General features: G+C 45.3%; 1 protein-coding gene across 12 annotated transcripts in view; it reads right to left on the reverse strand.

Moving 5' to 3' along the window:
• The window catches only part of ADGRL3 (adhesion G protein-coupled receptor L3), a 491,811-nt gene extending 471,372 nt beyond the window's left edge, over window positions 1-20,439 (reverse strand). For 4 of the 12 annotated variants that reach the window (XM_063156645.1, XM_063156648.1, XM_063156647.1 and 1 more), the window contains exon 1: window positions 19,655-20,438. The gene's annotated coding sequence lies outside the window, so the exon portion shown is untranslated. Of the gene's footprint in view, window positions 1-19,486; window positions 19,561-19,654 lie in introns of those variants that run through there. The other 8 variants (XR_010027766.1, XM_063156646.1, XM_063156649.1 and 5 more) reach the window with 5 other exon arrangements.
• Window positions 20,440-21,927: the final 1,488 nt, after the last annotated feature.

The following is a 21,927-nucleotide window of genomic DNA, read 5'->3' on the forward strand; positions in this document are numbered from 1 at the left end:
ATACAATTCAACTGAGATAAAATTAAATATCATGTTTAAATCCCTTGAACCCTGGTTAAGTCAGCAAGTGTTGCCTAGGAGAGCAACAGAGATTTTTGAATTCACACTTAGGAGCTTTACAGATCTATAGCCTTCAAACTGCTCCAAGATGTTTTTTAATGCTAATTAATTTTATTCAAGATGAACACACATGTCTTTGTGACCCCTCAAGGAAATTTTGGGAAGAGGTCTGTTCAAAAGTACTTCACTTGGCCACTGAAATTAAGGGGACAATGCTGACCTGAAAGTAATTACAGGTGTTTGATGCACTGATAAACTCCTGGCAAATGGAGCAAAGTAAAAGGAGTATGCTCTAAACAGACAAAAAAAAAATCATAAAAAACTGTCATGAAGCACACATATCTTTTCAGAAGACTATGGAAGGCATGAATATACTTCATAATCAGTGACTCGAGACAAAAGGACAAAGATCAAGGGCTACCAAGCAACCTTGAACAGAACATTCTCAATTCTCTCCTCAATGAGAATTGTTCATTTCCAGCTAAAGTGGCTAAAACTTTCAATATTATTCACTTATTTTTCTTTTTTTTTTTAATTTTTTGAGGTAACGAGTCATACAAAATCATTCATTGGATCTAACTCCATATTGCTTTCCTCCAATTTTTAATTAGATCTGACAATTATTACCATAAAGCATAAATTATTTTTAAGCTACACTGAAGTAAACACTCAGTAACATCTGCTTTGCTTTCATTGTTTATTAAAACTTATTCAGAACAACAGAAGTTTTAAATGCTCCATCACTAGTTCGTACTATGAATTTAAATACTTCAATCAGCTCTCCTCAGAAAAAGCAGGCATACACCATTTTCCATCAAGACTAAAGAACAAAGAAATCTTCCCTTGGTCCTCTAATAGGGCAAAATCATCCAATGGCACCACAGAACTTCACCAGCTGCTAAAAAAAAATACAAAAAACTTGGCCACCATTGTGAGACTGCTACTCTATGCTCCTAAAATCCCCATCTCCATCCAGTTCAAAAGTCAGGGCTGCTCAAGGATTCAGTCACCTGCTTACAAAATGAAAACCAACAGTGTGGAGAAGAAACCAGCACCAAGTAATTAGTAACAGGGGAGTGAATTTAGTGCTATGTATCTGCAATATTGATGGATTCAGGCATGTGCCATGCATATATAGCTCTGCTTTGGAGATGCAAGATGCAGTTTTTGCTCTCTCACCTCTCTTTCTCCAAAGTTCTGTGCAAGTTTCAAAAGGAATTTGCACCATCATGAGGTTTGACTCAGTTTTCACTGGACTATATTAGAAACAACAGGAAGAAAGAGAGTAGAACACAATTAGGTAAGGAATTCACCATACATATACACATACATCTAGAGAATCACAGAATCATCAAGGTTGGAAGACACCTTTAAGACCATCAAGTCCAACCATCCACCCAGCACTGCCACTGTGACCCCTAAACCACTAAATCATCACCCAGCAGCAGATCCAGACACTTCCTGAACACCTGACAGTGGATCCCATCAGGGCCCACAGACTTGTGAGCGCCTAACTGGCAGAGCAGGCCACTGATCATTTCCTCATGGATTGTGGGGACTTCATTCATCTCCTCATCACCAACTTCCAGCTCTGAGAGCTGGGTATCCTGGCCCTGACACTGAACACAGGGGCAAAGAAGCCATTAAGTCCACGTGTATGTATGTACAGATTCCTACTCGTACTCCTGTGTAACACACATCTATGCCATGCTCAGCGTTCCCTAGGGCAGGAGACAACCAACACACTGGACACTGACCTTAAGATCACCTAAGACTAGAAACAGGAGGGTTGAGAGAGATTCCAGCACCGCAGAGCAAACACCATACACACTGTGAGCAGCTCTGCCCTGTCCCACAGCTTGTGCTACTGCTAGGCAGCCACACAAAAATTAGCAGTAAACCAGCCAGGAAGCTGATCCCAGGTGGAAACAGCCCAGCAAGATTACAAATTCAACAGAGAATTTCAAATTAGAGCTTCATTTCCCAGCCTGGTTGCCCATACGGCCACAGAAACAGATGGGAAATGAAGAGGGTTGATTTGGGGGTGGAGGGGAAGCAGTCAAAACTTGCACTGGAACATCTGTCCAAACTGCAGCTCTCAGGGAATCAAGGAAGATAGAAAAAAATTATTTTTTTCCTGAGTTTCTGAAGGGACTAGAAGGACCTACATATACCTTATTCATAGGACATAGCTTTGTTAGATAAATCATTAATTTGCCAGAAATCAGGAGCTTAGGGCTGCATTCTGGGAAGTTCCTCTCCTACCCACTGGCTCAGCATCCCAGGGCACCTACTCAAGGGATGCCTCCCCACACAAGTCAAGGCAGACACATCTCCCACCATCTACCTTTTCAGACTTTTATGTTTGCAGTCCTTGAAAGAAAAAGAGAGAGCAGAGGTGCAATTGCTCAGGTTTGCAGGCTACTCCATGCTCTTGAGGAAAAAAAAAAAGTCTTGGAGGTACAAAAGCCCCTGCTGGGAGTCCCACACCTAACATACAGAACTGCACAGGAACTAACAGGAGGAATCACTCGTGTGCCACCACGACTGCATTTATTTTTGTGATATTTAAGGTACATGTCTTACACCAGCTGAAGTGAGAGCTCCTCCTGGGCACAAGCTCTGTGAAGATCAGGGACCATTTCAATTCCTCTCCATGCACTTCCTGATGGATCAGCTTTGCTCTGCCAGGTACCAGCTTATCACACAGATTCACATTTGAATTGGAGATGCACTGCAAGCCAAGGAGAGTAATTTCCTGGGGTGGGATTCACCTTCTCCATCTTAAGGTATCTGCAATGTAAATGTCTCTATCTGAGTTTGGCACCTTAGGCTCCCTTTACAGTCAGTGAAGAGAAATAATCTTTTTAGGATGCGATTCATCTGACATATTTTAAAGGCCTACATGAGAAGGAAAGGAATCATGTCTGAAAAGTGCCTGCCTCTTTCCATTAGACAGAAGGTCAGTTTAAATGATTAGCTCTCATACAGACATCTCAGACCTGACAAACAAAACTTACTTCATCTTTTTGCTTTTAAAAAACAAAACAAAAACAAAAAAAAAATTCACAAAAACAACCCCAAACAAACAAACAAACCCACACAAAAGCCCATTCCAAAAGAAAAACCTCAAAATCAAAACAAAAGATCACAAAAGCCAGACACACTGATCCCATGGCAAAAGTGGGAAGCAGAATAAAAGAATAAAGTTATAAAAATACCAATTAGCTATTCAAACAAGGCAGAACAATGCCCGCTTCCTGCCCACCACACTTCAGCACCGCAATAAAAGCTCACTAATGAGCCAGCTAACCACACCAGGCTTATTCACTGCCTACAGCAGCGACCAGCTGATCGACCACCAAACGTGTCCCAGTGGATGCTCCTCCCCAGCTCCAGCTCAGCCCAGCTCAGTGTCTGGGCAGATGCCACGAGAGCAAGGCAGGCTGCTCACCGGGACGTTCTTCTAGATACCTGACCAGCTCAAATAATTTTGTTCAGGAAGAGAAAAAGGCAATGTTGCAAGAGTGCCAAACTCATCAAAAAGCAGCCAGCAGAAGCTCAAGAAATTTGGAGCCAGGGTTAGTTGTAAAGAAAAGCTAAGCATTTGTAACTAGAAAAATATACACAGGCAGGATCCCAGCATCAACCACTATTTCTCAATAAAGCAATTTTAAAAAAGTTTTCTATCTTTATTCCTTTCATATCTTAACTGTAACAGGTATTATTTCTGGAACAGCAACAACATCTAAGATATCTCCAAAATTCACAGGCTTTGGCACATTGTGATTTTGGTGAAGTTGCTGTATACTTGCAACTTCCCACTGGAGTGTTCAAACATCATTTTTAATCAGTGGCATACTTAGAGCTGTCCAGAGTGAAAAGACATGAAACGATAAAGGTCAGCACGTGGGCTGAAGGAAGTTCAGCAGATGAATCACGGGGCACAAGGGAATTATACCCTGTCACACTCGTACAACTGAACTCAATTCTTCTGCTGCCTGGTCCTGCAGGCAACAGTCCTGTTAATCATTACATTATAATATACACACAATGCATAAGAGGTGCATAATAACCTCTAAGTTATCAGGTATCAGTAAAATAGAAGTGACGAGACATTGTACTTTTAAATGAAACTTTAATTTCCCCCATATTTTAGCAATATTACGAGTCACCACTAGATTACTTTTCAAATGTGTCTCCACATTGAATGAAGCAGATATTTTCAAGCCTCTTTAAGCTGATTCACCCTTTACTTTTTCAGGCAACCTCTTACATGACTAATGTGCAGGAAAATTCAAGTCCACAACATTCAGCTCTCAATTAGAGGCTATTTTTAATTAGCTACAAACACTACATCCAAAGACTGTATCAGCAGCAACTGGCCTGAATCAACACAGAGTTTTTGAGGAAAACAAACAAAGCAAGCCCACACAAGAAAACCTCATCTGGCCTTCATCCAAGCATGCAAACTAAGGGACATTTCCATATCACTCTGAAGATTTCAGTGCACTGGCCAAAGCCAAATTAATAAGGGAAAGACAGCTTCTTCTCAGTTTAATGACAGAAATTGTTTCTTTGCCATACCCTTACCTGACAAGAACAGTATAGAGACAAGCACAATAAAAATCATACCAGTACAAAAAAACAGGAAACATATTTTTCACTGGTCTCATATCCTAAAATGTAAATAAGATGAGAACTGATCAGCAAGGTGGTGGGAAAACTCAAAAGGGAAGGATAAAAAAAAAAAAAAGGCCCCATCCATGTCTTCATAATCTCTTCAGTGCACCCAGAAAATGGAGGCAACCACAATGCTGCCTGCTCATCCTCCTCCATGGATGAGCACACACCGACACCGCTTTTGCCATGATGTGACACCAGCACCAAGAGCTGAACACCAAAGGGCAAACATTGCAAGGCTACATCAAGATTTCACAACGTGATTTATCTGTGGCTCCCAGCAGGTCTTCCCAGATGATGAAGTGTCTTGCCAGCAGCTGAAATCTTGATACTGAGATCACAGACCTGCACTGAACAAAGCGTTGCTCCTGCTATTATTTTATCCCGTCCTGCTCATGAAAGAGGTCCTGATTAATTTAAATAATTGCTCCTTGTTACAATAGCACCAGTAGATACACATTGATCATCTTTACATACCCTGGATGCTGGACATAATGAGTCTGGAAAGAAAAGTGGAGAAACTAAAGAAAATGGAATCTGCATCCAGCTAGGAAAAAGCTGGAGTAGCCAGGAATCAGTCCCTGCTTTGCTGGAAGACACTTTGTCAGGACACAAAAGGATCCTCTTTTCTTCCTCAATCAACAGAAAATTATCAAGGAGGCTGGAAACTTAACATAATTATACATCAACCTTTGAACCTTATTACTGCATACACACACAGGTTTAACTGTATGGCTGTCATAAGTCCCTCACTCCCTAACACAAATTAGCTGTGTTAGGCAAAATTAGGCAAAAACTCAACAGGAGGAGAAAGCAAGCAATGTTACCAAGTGCAATAATTAGTATGCACTGCAGCTGGACACCTTGTGCTGCCTCCAACATGGGCACTATCCACTTCTAACAGGTTTTGTAGAATCTGGCAAATGGGGCTCCCTTGAGCTCTAAGGAGGAACTTTCCATTCCCAGTGGGATTTGCCACCGAGAGTGCTGGCACATCTGGGATCTTCAGCCTCAAAGTCCACACAACTGTACCAAGTCCTCAAGTTCTGCACAGGCAACTTCCAGATAGGAAAAAAGGACTATAAAACACCTCCTGCACCCATGCACCTTTGCCAGGGGCCACCACATCTCTCAGGATGGAAGCATCAGTGCTGCTTTCACAAGATGCACAAACCCCACTAGCACACTCAGGACATGTGGCAAGCAATTTTCTTTCTAATTTTAAAAAATAGCTTAGCTTTAGGAGCAACAAAATGCTACTAAAGAATGCCACCTCCCTTTTTTAAACAACCACCTGAGACATTTATCAGTGGTGGATTTTTGGCTCATTATCGAGTCCCACCAAAAGTTCAAAATTAGGGGAAAAGCTCTGCAGCACCTACATAAAAAAAAAAAAATTATAATATTACAACAAGATATCATTCTAAATTCAGAAATAAATTATCAGACTCAGTTCAGGAACAGATACATATGGAGTTACTTGGACCAAGTTAACTCTATAGAAGAGCAGATGTCAAGTAGACTTCAGTCCAGTGAATTTTCCATCTTCCTTTTCCTGTCTGACTTGTAGCTTAAGGAGAACATAATGTGACCATTACTTTTCCAGCAGGCTGTGCTTTCATATGTAAATTTTATCTCCATAAAGGACCATGTTGAAATGTTTGGGGTTTTTTAAGGCTGGATTATAACCTGGCTTCCACACAGGGACCCAGATGAAACAAAGCCTGTCTGAGCACCTCACTGAGCTCCAACCAGAGCCAAGAACACCTGCCATCCTTGTGCAACCAGTAAAATGGCTAAAACCCCAGCTCTCCTTGCCCTTACCCTTCCTCCTTGTCTGCCACCATCCCAGGATGATGATTTCATGGCCAGCAGTTTCACCACCCTCAGTACCAAACCAGCCCTGGGGACACCATTTAGGATGCTCAAAAAGAATAATGTTTGCTGGTCTTTGACCCATGGCTCTGGGCTTGCAATCTCTGCTAAAAAGACAACTCATATCCAGCTGCAGATGTATGGAAGAGCTCCTTAAAATATGATGGTCATATCATGCTTACAGGCCATTCTCTTCCTCAGCATACCATATACACCAGTCACCTTGCAAGGAGAAATTATCCCTGAAGCTCAGGCAAACATGCAGGGCTCACAGACACATGAATTCCTGTACTTCACATCCAGCCTCAAAAAATCTGCATTTGGTATCTGTTGGGATTAGCTGTGCACTAGGACAGAAAAAATATATGCATAATTCTAAGTTCTTAGAAAGTCCTGAGAGCTGTCTAGCTCCTAGGAAAAACAATCCCCTTAACCCAAGACCAAGAAAGGTGGGCAGCTGGAGCATCAAACACTGAAGGGTCCTAAGGTGGCACCTCAAGACACCATTAAGGCATGGAACTCACATCTTCTCTCAACTCCTATAAGGAAAGGTTTTGGGTTTACCTCTAGAAGGAGGAATCACTTAATCACCATCTAACCTGATGTAAAGACAGGTGCTCTACAATGTAGGGAAGCAGTGGGGCAGATCAGGATTGATCAAAACCCAGTTTTGCAGCAGAGGCACTCTGGGGCTCCTTTCCTTTAAAAGTGGAATTCCTCCTTCTTTGCAGAGGAAGGCTAAGTCACTCAGAAAACTCACACATCCAACCTTCAAAGATCACCACAGCCCACTACTGAAAGTTTAAAATAATATACTTCCAGGTACTCATGTTCTCAGCTTCATATTGGGAAAAGCAAGTCATGTAGCTGCGTGTCAGCACCTGAAAAACCTGTGCAGTTCACACATTCAATGAATTTTTATCCCAGTGAACTGTATGGAAAACAAGGAAGTTGACTGTTTTGTTGGAAAAACAGATATATAGCAATGTATGTCCAATAATGTTTCAAAATTGAATGCTCCTGTGGAATATTTTTTCCCTGGTGAAGCGAAAAAAGGGTTCCACAGTAGCTGTGCCAAATAAAAAAGCATTGTGCTTTCAATTGTCATGGTTTAACCCCAGCTGGCAACCAAGCCCACACAGCTGCCCACCTGCTCCCCACAATCAAATGGTTCACACTAGAAGTGAGAACACTCATGGGTTGAGATAAGGGCAGTGTAACAGGTAAAGCAAAAGCTGTGCAGGCAAGCAGAGCAAAACAAGGAATTTATCCACCACTCCCCATGGGCAGCCATCCCCCAGGTAAGCAGGGCTCCACTGCACACAGTGGTTACTTGGGAAGACAAAAAGTCACCACTCCAAATATCTTCCACTTCCTTCATTCTCCCCCAGCTCTTCACGCTGAGCATGATGCCATATGGGATGGACTATCCCTTGGGTCAGCTGGGATCAGCTGTCCTGGCTGTGCTCCCCTCCCAGCTCCTGGTGCACCCCCAGCCTCCCCGTGGTGGGGTGGGGTGAGAGGCAGCGGAGGCCTTGATGCTGTGCAAGAGCTGCTCAGCAGTGACCAAAATACCCTGAATTATTGACAGTTTCCAGCACAAATCCCAAACACAGCCCCACAACAACTACTGCGAAAAAATTAACTCTAGCCCAGCCAAAACCAGTGCACTGATGATAAAAACATGTAAGACGAGAATATTTACCCACATTTCACATCTTCTCCTTGTGGGACACAAGAGGGTAAACACCTGGTGGTGAAGTCTCCCTTCATCTCACTGACTTGGAATTGTCATAAAACAAAGGACTGCTTAAGGGCATCAGCACTGATGACAGGAGTCAGCTACCATCAACTACAGTAGCACTGACCACAGGAGTTAAATCCCTGCTTGGGGATTTGTGAGTTTTGATTTCTTTTACTTCTACAAAATTTAAGCATCTTAAAGCTCTAGCTAAAGGATAAGATTATTGATACAGAGCTAGATATATACGTGTATCACTTGATATGCCAAACCATATGCCAACAGGGAAGTCCTGAAGTGTGTAAATCTTGATCTGAAAGTAATTCTCGGCAGAACCAGGGACTGAATCTGCAACATGTGATAATTTCCCTAAATTCTATTCTCACAGCTGTGGTCTTGTGCTATCTTCTCCCCCCAATCACATTGCAAAACTCTACACAAAAAAAATAAAAAGTCCAACCCCAGAACACGTTGCACAGCTGTCTCAATGTCACATCTATTATTCAAGAAAGGTCTCATTGAATAAATGTCTGTTCAGAGGCTCTAAACAAATTTCATTTCTGAACACCACTGTCTGCAGCCCAGCAAGCCATTTCGCCAAGATAAGATCACACATTTAATCAAACGTTTCAAAAAAGAAATACACACCGAGTTTGCTTAATAACATCAAATAATAAAAGTGCAGCACTGGCAGCATACTAATTTTTAGTGCTCTTTCTTCTTTGAGGTTGTCTCAATAGTCAAGGTCAACCGTACATGGGATTTCTTCTAATTAGGGCTTCTGGTAATGGAAGACCTGCCTACTCTCACCACTTAGCCATGGTTTTCCCTACAATGAAGACATCTCTCTTTCATTTTAAATTAAATCACTGCAGCATCCCACCCAAGTACAGAAGACAAAACTGCATAACTCTGCTAATTCAATAGAGGACGCAAATGAAAGAAACAAAACCTACAACTTTGTGGTCAACAAGCAATCATCCACACAAATATCTATGGTATAAAAGTAAAAGTGATTTACAGGAGAAAAAAACCCCAAAATGTGATTATCTGCTTGATGTTTAACTATAGCTCCCTACTGCATTACAGCACAAATCTATTTTGAGTTAGAAACTGGGAGTGGACTTGGCATCCCTAGGCCAAAACATACTTTGCTCTTGATTTTATTGTAGTTGTAAGAGGAACCAGCTCAAAAATCCAGCATTATGTTACTACTACTGCAAAATACATCTGTCTTACTACAGACCAGACCTAAACTGTATTCTTCACTAACTTGTCCATTACTCAGTTTATTACTAATTACTTATTTATGCATTTAAGTAATCAGCTTTACCACAATGACTACTGCTAAAACAGGCTTCACCCCCAAATTATGTGAGCTTGGGATAACTGTGGACTCTTGCTGTGCTCAAGCCTGCAGCTTGAAAAGGGTCAAACAAAAGCTGGCATCCTCACCCTTACAGCCTGGCTCATAGGTTATGCTGGGCTGCCCTTTGCTTCCTCAGGATGAGGGAGCAACCAAGCATAAAGGCATTGGAGAAGACAACCCCCCATCTGCTGCTGCCAAATCTTAAGACAAACAGTGAGGCAGCTCCGAGATATATTCCACACCGTATCACATTTTCTCTGTCAAAAACATCCCCGCAGACATTGTGGAGGTCCAGATTCTCCTCTTGAACAGGAAAACTGCAGCTTAGCTTAGGCTGGCATAAACAACTGCTTGAGTCTATTGGCAAACATCTTTCTACATGTTTCCAACATCTTGAGTTTCACCCAGGGCCTCAGCTCCACGGCAAACACAGGGCTGCTCAGATGGGAATATCCTCATATGCTCAGTGATGTGTGCCTGTATTTCTCACCAAAACAAGGTTACTTACATAGGTATCATTCCCTTGTTTGTTGCAGTGGATATTGTCTACCTCGACTTCAGCAAGGCTTTAGACACTATCTCTCACAACATGCTCACAGGCAAGCTCAGCAAGCGTGGAAAGGATGAGGGTACAGTGGGGTGGATTGAGAAGTGGTAGAATAGCAGGTCCCAGAAGGTCACAGTCACTGCACAGGGTTCATCTGGAGGCCTGTCACTGTGCTGTTTCCCACAGGTCAATACTGGGCCCGGTTAATCAGTGACTTGGACAAAGGGACAGATGCCCCCTCAGCAAGCTCAGGGATGACACAAGGCAGGGAGGAGTGGCCAATCCCCCAGAGATGTGCAGCCCTTCAGCAGAAACCATCTGAAAATCAGCAAAGGCAAATGCAGGGTCCCACACCTGAGGCGGAATAGCCCACACACCAGCACAGGCTGGGGCTGACCTGCCAGAAAGCAGCTCCATGGAGAAGGACCTGGAGGTCCTGGTGGACAACAAGCTGTCCACAAGGCAGCCAGGTGTCCACATCTTGTGGCCAAGCAGGCCCATGGTATCCTGGGGTTCATTAGGAAAAGCACTGACAGCAGGTCAAGGGAGGTGATTCCACCCCTCCACTCAGCCATTGTGAGGCCTCACCTGGAATGCCGTGTCCAGTTCAGGGCTCCTCGGGACAAGAGGCATGGAGCTCCTGGAGTGAGTCCAGTGGTGGCCAAGAAAGATGATGAGGAGCCTAGAGCATTAAGGGACTGGAGCATTTATGGAAGAAATTCTTCACTGGGAGGGTGGTGAGGCAGCGGCACAGGTTGCCCCAGAGGGGCTGTAAATGCCCAGGCAATGAGTGTTCAAGGCCAGGCTGGATGAGGCATTGACCAACCTGGTCCAGTTGGGAGGTAACCCTGCCCATGGAAGGGGTTTGGAATGAGATGATCTTTAAGGTCCCTTCCAATTCAAACCATTCTATGATTCCATGATCCTGCTTCTCTTACTGAGATATAAGTAACAGGCTAGGAGAGCTGGGCCTCTTCAGTCTTAAAGAGATGACTGAGAAGGGATCTCATCAATGTCTGTGCATATCCAAAGGGAGGTGTCAAGAGGATGTTTCCAGGCTCTTCTTGGTGGTGCCAAGCAATAGGACAAGAGGCAATGGGCAGAAACTGAGGCACAGAAGTTCCACCTGAACATGAGAAAGAACTTTTATTACTGTCTAGGTGACCCAGCACTAGAACAGATTGCCCAAAAAATGAGTCTCCCTGACTGAGGATATTCAAGGACAGTCTGGATGCAAACCTGTGCAATGTGCTCTAGGATGATCCTGCACCAGTAGGGAGGTTGGATCAAATGACCCAGTGCGGTCACTTCCAACCTCATCCATCCTGTGATTCAGTGATTTCAGCCTCCCTTTGAATATCAGTGATGTTGTACAGAACAAGGCTCCCCACTCCTGCAACTGAAAGGCCTCGCACATACTTTAGAAAGACTCATTGCAAACTGGTGACCTACTTAAGGAGATCTATAAAGTGTGTTATGAATGTAATTGTGGGTCCCTTGTCAGAAGGTCACAAGTTATCCCTCTATGCAGCATAATTGCTATATTTCAAATACCTATCAGGAAGAATTTTACTCAAGGAAGTATATGTCATTTTGGAGTTGTACCAAATAAAGCAGCAATTGTAACATTACATTCTTCTTAAAAAAAAAAAAAAAAAGACACACAGACATTCCACACACCTGCATCCATTAAAGATAATCCAAAATGACATTTTCTTGAAGAAGTCTGTGCTGTGGGAATTGCAAGTGCAGTAGTCACATCATAATTTCCCTTGGAAGGAAGTGGGATAGATACATCAAATTTTCCAACTATTACAGCTTGTGATTGCAATATCCAAAATCCAAAGGAATGACATTTTAGATTACATACACAGTTCCAACAAGCTTTAGCTGAGAAACAATGTCCAATATAGAAATCTGTGGTCTGCTGGAAATATGAATGGCTCTTCTCTGGATACTCCAGATAAGCTATCTACTACAGGATTACAGACCAGCACTATGTACCTCCAGATAGACTTCACCTTAAAAAAACATTCAGGATAGAATCCCAAAATCTTTTGTAAATGCAGGGAAAGAAACGAGGGAAACAAAACAAACAAACAAACCCAAACCAAAAATGCAAAAGAACGCAGCAACAGAAGTAGTAAGTAAGGATTCACATTACACAGCACATATGGGTAAAAAAACCACAACATGCATCTTGCTGAAACAAAAACACCCAAACAACAAAAACCTGTGCCCTTTGAAGTGAGTGGCGGGAATCTGAACCATTTTGAAATCACAATGTTTCGGTCAGTAACACACACATGCAAGGGCAAAGCAAAAGGAGTTAACATGATCCCTGAAATTCTCAACTGTCTCCATCAGTGAAATGTATTCAAAAAGACAGCTACAAAGGGTGCTTTTTTTATTTCCTTCAGCAGTCTTTGGAACAGAAAAAAAAAAAAAAACCAAAATAAAAAAAAAAATTGTGGGGGACAAGGAAAGGGGAAAAAAAGAGAAAAAATCCAGAGAGCTACTGAAAATGTCCTTACAGGGTCAGCTGTCACGGGAATGCATTTGAGTATTCAAGGTACCCACCCATGCAGAACATCAAAAACTGGGCTTGGGTCCCTCCCTTATTCTCACGGGCTTGAGCCAAGGCTTGGTTTGTGACACTGAAGAGCAAAGCAGGGCAGTACCTCTGCAGGGCTCCTAAAGAGAGACCCACTGATCAAACAGAACAGGGGCACTGCTTCTGCTTAGGGCCTCTCTTGTCTCCTGGTGTCCTCCAACATAATACACCTATTTTAGCACTAAAACACCAGTTAACAGCTCAGCAGCTCCCAGTGCTGGGCTCTTCTGAGCTCAACTCCCCATCTAACCTAGGCCTGCCCAAAATTAGTATTAGCAGCATACTTGAGCTAAAATGCCCCTTACTCCCTGCATGAAGGAAAATGTTGACTTTCCCAAGTATGCTGCAAACAGCACTTCTGCAACACACTGAAGCTTCTCTTCCTCACTCTGAGGGCAATGAAAAAATCTCATTAAGGCAGGCTTGGGATCAGCAACTTCAGAATGGAAAAAGCCTGCTACAACAAATAAGCAAGGACCAGAACTGACTCTGATAAAACATGTGGTTGCTCAACAAATCTGAAAAAGTGGTTGTTCTATTTTGGTGTTGGACTATTAACCAAGCAACTCAGTTAAAATTTTACAACTGCAGGCTCCTGCACAACTTATTGTCCATTACTGCACCTACCAAAAAACAATCAGAAAATAAACAAGGAGAGTTTCCAGCAAGACAATTAAAAAAAAAAAAAAAAAAAAACAAAAAAAAAACCCCAAAAAACCCAACTCTATGCATCAGCACCATCATTTCACAAACAAACCTGTGTATGCACACATACGGACATACACATGTGGGTACATTTATGTTTTGGGTATAGGTGCAATTCTCAGATTTCACCTAAAATCAAAACTGTTTCATTTTCCCAAGTTTGACAAAAAAATCAGAACTGAGTCTGTTCCCCAAATCATAGTATTTATATGTCTATATACGTGCCTGCCCATGATAAACAGATGTTCTAAGAGTGCATTAGTCAGAAGGTTCCTATTCCCCGAACTTTAAACAGTGCTCATTGATGTAGGGGCCTCACCTCTGTAAGTAGATTCTTGGTTTCTAGGGAGTTGCAAAGGGACTTACTGTAAAAACTCATATATATTGTGTGCAGTGACTCTCAAAAATGAATTACTTGCCCTTGGTACAAAACCACTAAGAGTCTTACCCAAAGGGGCCAGGTTTAGACTAGACCTCCTTTCAGAACAGTGCTGGGCTGTGTGGCACCTTTGAGCAGGACTTTGCAGTAGGGCAATTCAGAGCTAAATTTTAAGCATCACTTCCACAAAAGCACAGAGTCCTATTTCATTTCATTTTAACTTTGGATTGCTGTAAGAAAACACTCATGTTGGTCTTTTGTATTTATGACAGCCTGTTCTAAGTTTTAGAAACACACAGCTCCGTTCCAAACTTCAAAATCAATGACTCTACCTGATATAAATCAAAACAACTGCAATCAAATCAGTAAAGCTCTCACAATTAATAGTAGCAAAGCTATAATCCAAACTACTCAAAACACTGTGCATAATATTTCAAAGCTGCTCCCTGACAGGTACCCACTGTAATGAATCGGAGTTGTGCTACAGGCCTCTGAAGCATTAGGTTTGTAGCCACTGAAATAATTCCTGTGTAATTACTCACATGTTGACTAACGTGCTTTAAAAAATAATTTTCAAAAATCCTGGCAGAGTGAGCACCAATGGATGCTCTGTAAAGGTTTATTACTCTTAGGCATTTAAATGAAATCTACAACTTCATATTGCCTAACTGGGACAGCTGCCAAACTCCTCTGCTTTTTTCAGAATGGCATTTATTTCATGACCCTTGAAACTGAAAGCTGTCAAGCCTCAAACAAAAGTGTCTTGATTTTAATTTTGGACTGTTTTCACAAACACATTTTAGAAGTGTACACAGATTTCTACTCTTCCTCTGTGTTCATTGCTTTGTTTGGCCTGAAATGCCACCTCTGGCAAAGATATTACAAAACAATTACTAGAAACTTGATGCTGAAGCAGGGGAATGGTTTTTAATAGACACCTGATCTGAGATTCTGGAGCTTCCCTTCAGAAGATACCACATGTGAGATTCTTGAACATCTTCCCCTCACAGGGAAGTCAACAGAAGTGCTTCTCTGACTACATTGGGAGCTCCCATCACAGACGTAGCAGTGCCTCCCTCAGATGGGAGTGGGCCTGAAGAAGTAGAGATTAAAAGCTCAAAAAGGGAGGGGGAAAAAAGACTCGGATAGAGGAAAACAAGGGTTTCAGGCAGGCTGAAAAAATCCCTCACTGAGCACCACTTAGTAAGTAAAACTGTGGTCCACAACACTATTAAAATGACATTTCCTGAAAAGACTAGCTACCTTACTATGGTTACAGATGCTTGGTGCAATGACTGGTAAAAGCATCTGCCTTACAGGCAAAATCAGAAGGCTCTCTAAAAAGACTGCTGAAGTAAAAGCTGTAGTGCCAAGGTGTCTTCAGAGAAGTTGTCTTAAAAATGAACACTTAGCTTGCAGACAGGAATTTCAGACTGCACTGTAGAGATTATCTAGTGAGGAATGTAAAGCAAGCATTACACTGCAAACCTGGAGGCCAAAACCAGGCAATGAGATAACGTCCTAGATAGGATCACATCACAGATTTGAGTAGGAGGTAGTTTCTTTGCCATTAAAGTAGGCAAGAATTAAAAGTAGATGCTTAAAAGCAAAGTTCTCCTTCTACTTCATCAGACTGTTCTGGGAGCTTCCACTGACACTGAGCACGAGGATGAGATCAGGGAGTGCTGGAGCATCTCAACACCTACAGAAACAGGACACACTCACATGCATCCCAAGCAGGGATTAAAGAGCCTCGCATTAAGCGCTGGTGAGGAGTGTGACAAACATTTGGCAAGGCAGGCATGACCCCAGGAGATGAGGCAGCCAGAGGCTAGCACGTCACACCCCCTCACTGGGACAGGTACATTCCTACAAATACACCAGTGCATACTGAACTCCTGCAAATTACAATTTCTAGCTTTCCATCCTGCAACTGAAAGCACTGCCTGAAGACATAGCAGAGACTGAAGTGTGGATGTACACTCAGAATTTGGCATCATGGTGCATTTTTCATATTCCCATCTCAGCAGGAGGGCATCTATTGAATGAGAAAAGGACCAGCAGGGAAGAAATGGGCGTTCATAAACACCTCTCCAGAATGTCGATGCTCACCAGCACATCCTACTCCAATAAGCAGCCCATCAGAAGGGGCAGACAAAACCTTCTTTATTTTGCAGGGCTGTCTTGATATTTCACTACAGTCCTCAGCAACCCATCAATATTGTGATGTCTATCTCTCAGATGATCGCCACTCCAAAAAAAATTAATTTTAGAGTTGTTCTTACAAACCTCTTGTGATATGCAAGATGCCTCTAGGGAATGAAAATCTTTATCAAAATCACTCCAATTGCAGCATTCAGCCGTTTCCACAATCACCAAGTAATATAATTACAACAGGAAAAAAATAAAAGAAACTTATTTAAAGCATAGAAATCCTTATTCCTATCCTCCATGCTTTAGCTTTTCTCTGATCCATTCTTGCTCCCTGAATTCCATCTCTTTCATCAATCTTTAACCCATCTTTTATATTGTGTCACACATTAAATTGCTTCCTAGTCAATCTACACCAGTCCCAACACTATTAGTATTAAAATTATTAATAAATCACCCATTCCTAGGACTTCTTCATTTACAAAGACTTCCCTCCCCCGTGTGCATGAATAAATGTGTTGATGATGCATCCACTCATGCTCTGAATGTGAAAACCCTGACGGCAGCATCAGGCCCTCCAGCTGAGTGCTGCTCAAAGCTAAAGGTCATGCACATTCCTGTTCAGTCCTGGCTGATCATTCGCTCTACCTGCCTCTAAATATCTATTTATTTATGTTTCTAACAGCCCTGCAACGCTGGGCTGAGACATCCAGCTCGTCAGTCAGCTGGCTGGATGTGCATGCCTGCATTTTCACCTACAAACCTGCTTGACTTCCCTCCCACCCAGCAAAGAGCACCAGCTTCATGTTAGCACCAGCAAGCACTGGGCAATTTGCTTTCTGTTTCAGGAGGAAAAAAGCCTTTCCTGCAATCAGTGCTTGCACAGGCAAGCTGAGCACCTCTGCCACGTCACCCCCGACTGGGAGGAACGACGTGCTCCCCATGGCACCCCAACCTGGGGGATGCACAGCAAACAAAGGAGGGGGGTGGAGGGCTGGATCCGGCAGGCACAGGGACAAATTCACATATCCCAGGCTAACACATAAACTACTTCATCTCCGGGGGGCACCAAGAAACTGAAACACCAGCTCCCACTCTTGTCACAAAAACACATCTCCACGAGGACTCGGTAGCCTCAACTCAATAAATACCATTAAAATCTCACTGCCTGCAAAGCAGCACTCAATGTTTTCACTATCATCAATCTACACTGTCATTTATCTTGTTCTGGAATTCAATGCAAAACTAAACATACCTTGTCCTTACCACCCCAAGAAGAAAAGGGAAAATGCATACTTATTCAATGACAGAAATTATTTGGAACTCACAGGTGAACACTGGCTTTACAGAAAGTTCAATCCTTTTGGAAATAAACATACCAGAGATTTCTACCCACTTTATTTTTTGCTAGCAGGTAACAAGACAGCAGTCACTTTATAGTAAACCAAGCCTAAATAAAGAAAAAGTACTCTTAAAGTACTCTTAAAGAGCAGAAACCAGAGCAGCCTCGACCACAACAAGGGGGTCTGACTCCTGTTCTCTCAGAGCACTTTAATCTTTAGGAAAAAAATACAGCTTTACCATGGAGCTCTAACCTGAACTTTGTCACCCAACATTGGCATGGATCTAAAGTGACAACTGCAGACTTTCTGACAGCAGCCCATTTTAACCTGTAACACCTGGTTTACTCCCACGAAAAGCTCCATGGAAGAATTCTTCCTAATGAATGCACAGTAGAAGCCTGTTCGTATTGCAAACCCCTGGAAATGATGATAAATGAGCTCTAGAAAGCACATGCTACTACTCAATACCAAGCAGGCAGCATTGGCTGCGCTCTTAAGAGGCAGCATTCCACAATGAAAATGGAATTCATTTCTTTTCAACTCCAGGGAAGATTTCTTTTCGGTCAGCTTCGAAAATTCTGATCCTACACTCTGGAATAATGAATGCAATAATACAGAGAGAAATTGCAGCCGGCAGACTACCTCTCTGCCTTATATCAAGAAACAGATGGCATTTTCGCCTTTTCCCTTGCATCTCAGCCTCCCTCTAAGCAGCTGGCTGCCTGGAACCAGAACTGTGAGAGTGGAAATGGCAATAACTCCTAAGGAGTGATCTAAACAGGAAAGTAAATACAATAGACATGGGCTGTTTTGGTTAAAACGATAATGAACTCCACAGTTGACAAGCAGAAACAATACACTGCTGTTGGCCAAAATACGAGTTGTTTTAACTACTGCAGAGAAGAATCTCATGCCTATCAGGAAAGGGAGAGAAAGAGAGGCTCCTTTCTTACCTCGCCACCCCTCAAGCAAGACCACACATCTGCCTGTCTGTAGGGGAAAGGGTAAGGAAGAAAGCCCAAGTAATTGTATTGGAGGTCAGCGTTACTTCCCTGGACAACTCCGGGTGCAAGTCTGCTGATCAAACTCAGTCCTGGAAGACAATCTCCCAAATACCCAGGGCACATCTCTGGGGTAGTGCAGCTACATCTTCATTAGCACTAAGGGGCACCAGCTGGAGGAAGGCTCCTTAAACTGGGAAACAGGGCTGCTCTCCGGCTGATGGTTCCTCCCCGCCATCAGCCTTACAGCCGGTACCTCCAAGTTACGCGGTCAAATGATTGCAAGGGGAACACAAATAAATAATTAAGGGAGCAAATAAAACAAAGGGTTAAAAGGAAAGCGGCATTAAAAACGCAATTCCAGCTATACATATCGGCCCTTGCTCAAAACAAACGCCAGCCCTGTACTGATAAGAGGCAGCAAAGGCAGCCTCACGGGCAGGAGGTGGGAGCTCCGCACATCCCTACCTACACCGAACGCTCCGCTCCCCGGCTGCACGGCAAGGCGAAGCTCGCTCCCCGCGTCTACTTGTAACCCGGGGCTGCTGGATTCACACCTCTGCCCAGCCCCTCACATCCAGCACAGGCAGCCCCCGACACGCAGCCCCAATTCGGCAGCATCCCCCCCACTCATGCCCCCCGATATCCAAGAAAGCAATCGCTTCCCGAGGCAGCCTTCAGCGATTAAACAGCAACGCAGATCCACGAAGGAGCGGGCATGAAGACGGGGAAGGGGGGGGAGAAGGGGGGAGATTGAGGGAACATAATGAAACTCACGAATTCCTCAGTGTAACACCAGCAAACCCCCCGGTCCAACGTGGTGCCTTTCACAGAAAAAGACCAAGAGAGAGCAAGAACTAAACCTACCCGGTCCCCTCCATCTCCTCACTGTCTTTGCCACCCTAGCTGCCCACAGCCAAACCAGGCTGGAGCCTACAAGGCATTTCCAAACAAGATGCACACCCCTCGTCTCCACTGTCGCCCAGCATGCAGACCCAGAGAGATGCTCCCCCGTTACCTGGAGGATCCAGCCTCCCTGAAGACAAACTACCCTTATTAGAGCATAATTCAATCCAAGCGTGCGCCCAGGGCGGCCGGCACCCTTCAGCCCAGCGCAAGCGGGCAAGGGAGCAACTGAGGGCCAGGCAAGGGCTGCCGAGCATCCATCCATCCGCTCCTTAGTTACCTTTAGTCACCTCCGGCTCCTGAGATGCGAGTCCCCATCAGATCCTCAACAACCTGCAGCAGGGAGCTGCTGCCACAATCCAGCCATTAAAACCAGAGGTGGGAGTAGGAAGCAGACCTGGCCACAGTACCAAAGCCCCCAGCCAGCAGGAAAAGGGGGCCGGACGAGAAGCACGGACGTCCCTCTCAAGCAAGGAAAAATTAAAAAAAAAAAAAAAAATAGAAAGAAGTAAAAGTCTTTCCTTTTTTGCCGTGTTCTTCTGCTACACAAGCTTCCTCCCGGAGGACGAGTGTGTGAGGATGGGGGAGGCAATCACTCCCTCCTCTTCCCCGCCGTCGCCGACCCCTCTGGACGAAAGCCCCGCTCCGATTTACCTCCTCCAGGTGGGCAACTTCAGAGCAAGGTGATGTCTCCGGAGCCGGCGCCACCGGCCAGGCGATTCGGATGCGGCAGAGTCATTGCCTGTGCTGCTGCTGCCGCTGCTGCCGCCGCCGCCGCTGCTGCTGCTGCTTGGGAAGAACAGCCGCTGCCGAAGAGACCACCAAAAAAAAAAAAAATAAAAAAGGAGAGAAATCTTCCACCATCCCCCTTTCTCTCTCTCTCCCCTCCAGCACCAGCCGCTCTTCGCATCCGCTCCCCTGCCCGCGGCCCCTCGCTCCGCCGGGGCTGGGGGACACAAAGGCGCCCGCGCAGAGGGAGGCGGGTGGTCCTCAGCCCCCCGCGCTCCGCAGACACCCTGGATCCTTCCTCCTCTTCCTCCTCCCGCTGCGGAGACCGCCAGCCCCGGCGCGGCGCGACGCGGCTCGGGCGGGCGGGCGGAGGGGGCGGCTCCGCGGGCGCGGAGGGGGCGGCTGGGCGGGCGCGCCCCGCGCGGTGCTCAGCGGGCGCAGGGGGGCCGCATGGCCGCCCCGCCGGCTCGGCACGGCTCGGCTCGGCACAGCGCACACGCTCCGCACACGGGCAGCGCGCTCCGGGCCGGCGGGACCCGCGGCATCCGCGTCCCCCGCAGGGCCGGGCCGGGAGCGGGCAACGGGGCCCGGGGAGGAGGCGGCGGCGGGCGGCGCGGCGCTGCTGCCCTGCCCGGCGGCGGCCGCACGGAGCCGGGCGGGCGGCGAGCCGAGGGGCGGGGGAGCGCCGAGGGCCCGGATCTGGGTTGCGCGGACGCGGGCTCCACCTAGCAGCCGGCCGGCACCGCACCGCACCGCACCGCCGCGCCCGCACTGCCCGCACCCGCTGCGGTGCCAGCCCCCGGCCCGCACCACCTGTCCCGCAGCCCCTCCCGAAGGATCCCGCACCGCCCCGTTGGACGCTCTGCCCCTGGCTCCCCTGCCAGGTAGCCAATGGCAGCCTCCACACTGGGCACGGACCTCGCCGCACACTGGATCTCCCACGTCCCGATTGGCCGCTTGGAATTTTGTGCCCATCCGAGCGGCCAATTGTAGCCTGCCTTTGCGGCACCGATCCATCGCCTGTGCGGTTCCCTCAGCCGCGATTGGGTGCTCTGCCCGCTGCTGCCCTCCCAGAAATCCAATGGCAGCTTGTGTTTCCACCTCAGACCCATTCCCCGCTAGATTCTCTAGCTCACCATTGGCCTCTCAGCCTGTTGTCCCCATCCAAGCAGCCCATCAGACCCTACTTGCTGCTCAAGGATCGTCTCCCTGCTGCCCAGCACAGGGATGGGACTCAGGGCAGCCTGGCATCAGCTGGGGCAGCAAGACACACTCTGTCCTTGCCCTGGCACCCTCAGCATGTGGGAAACACGAATCCCCTCGTCTCCTGAGAGTCAGGAACCTCCAGGAAAGAGGATAAGAAGCCTGCCTTTGTGTTAACATTTGTAATCTTACATGCTTACATGGGATCTCTGGAAATAATGGTGCTTGACTGAAACATGCTAAAAACTTCCCTCACAAAGCAAATTGTTTGTTTCATTTTGGTTTGTGAGGGAAGGACCTAAACAAACGAAGCTCTTTTAACAACAAAACAAACAAAAAAGTAGATTTCAGAAAATCATAGTTTTCTAATTGCCTGAGTGCAACACACCACACTTTATCCCAGTGACCAGACCTGTCCGGGGAGTTGCTTCTGCACTCCCAGCTTTGACTCTAGCCAAGAGAGCTGGAAGGGCCCAAATGAGGCCTCCTGGTCCAACCCAATGGAAGATCCACTCAGTTAATTATCCTGCTCAGCTTTTTCCTTAACAAGCTCTTAAGTATCCTTGACGATGGAGACCTTGCAAGGCCATTCTTTTAAATGGGATAAGGGAATTAAGTAAC

The sequence above is a fragment of the Melospiza melodia genome, chromosome 5 (genome assembly GCF_035770615.1).
Source record: "Melospiza melodia melodia isolate bMelMel2 chromosome 5, bMelMel2.pri, whole genome shotgun sequence".
NCBI lineage: Eukaryota > Metazoa > Chordata > Aves > Passeriformes > Passerellidae > Melospiza > Melospiza melodia.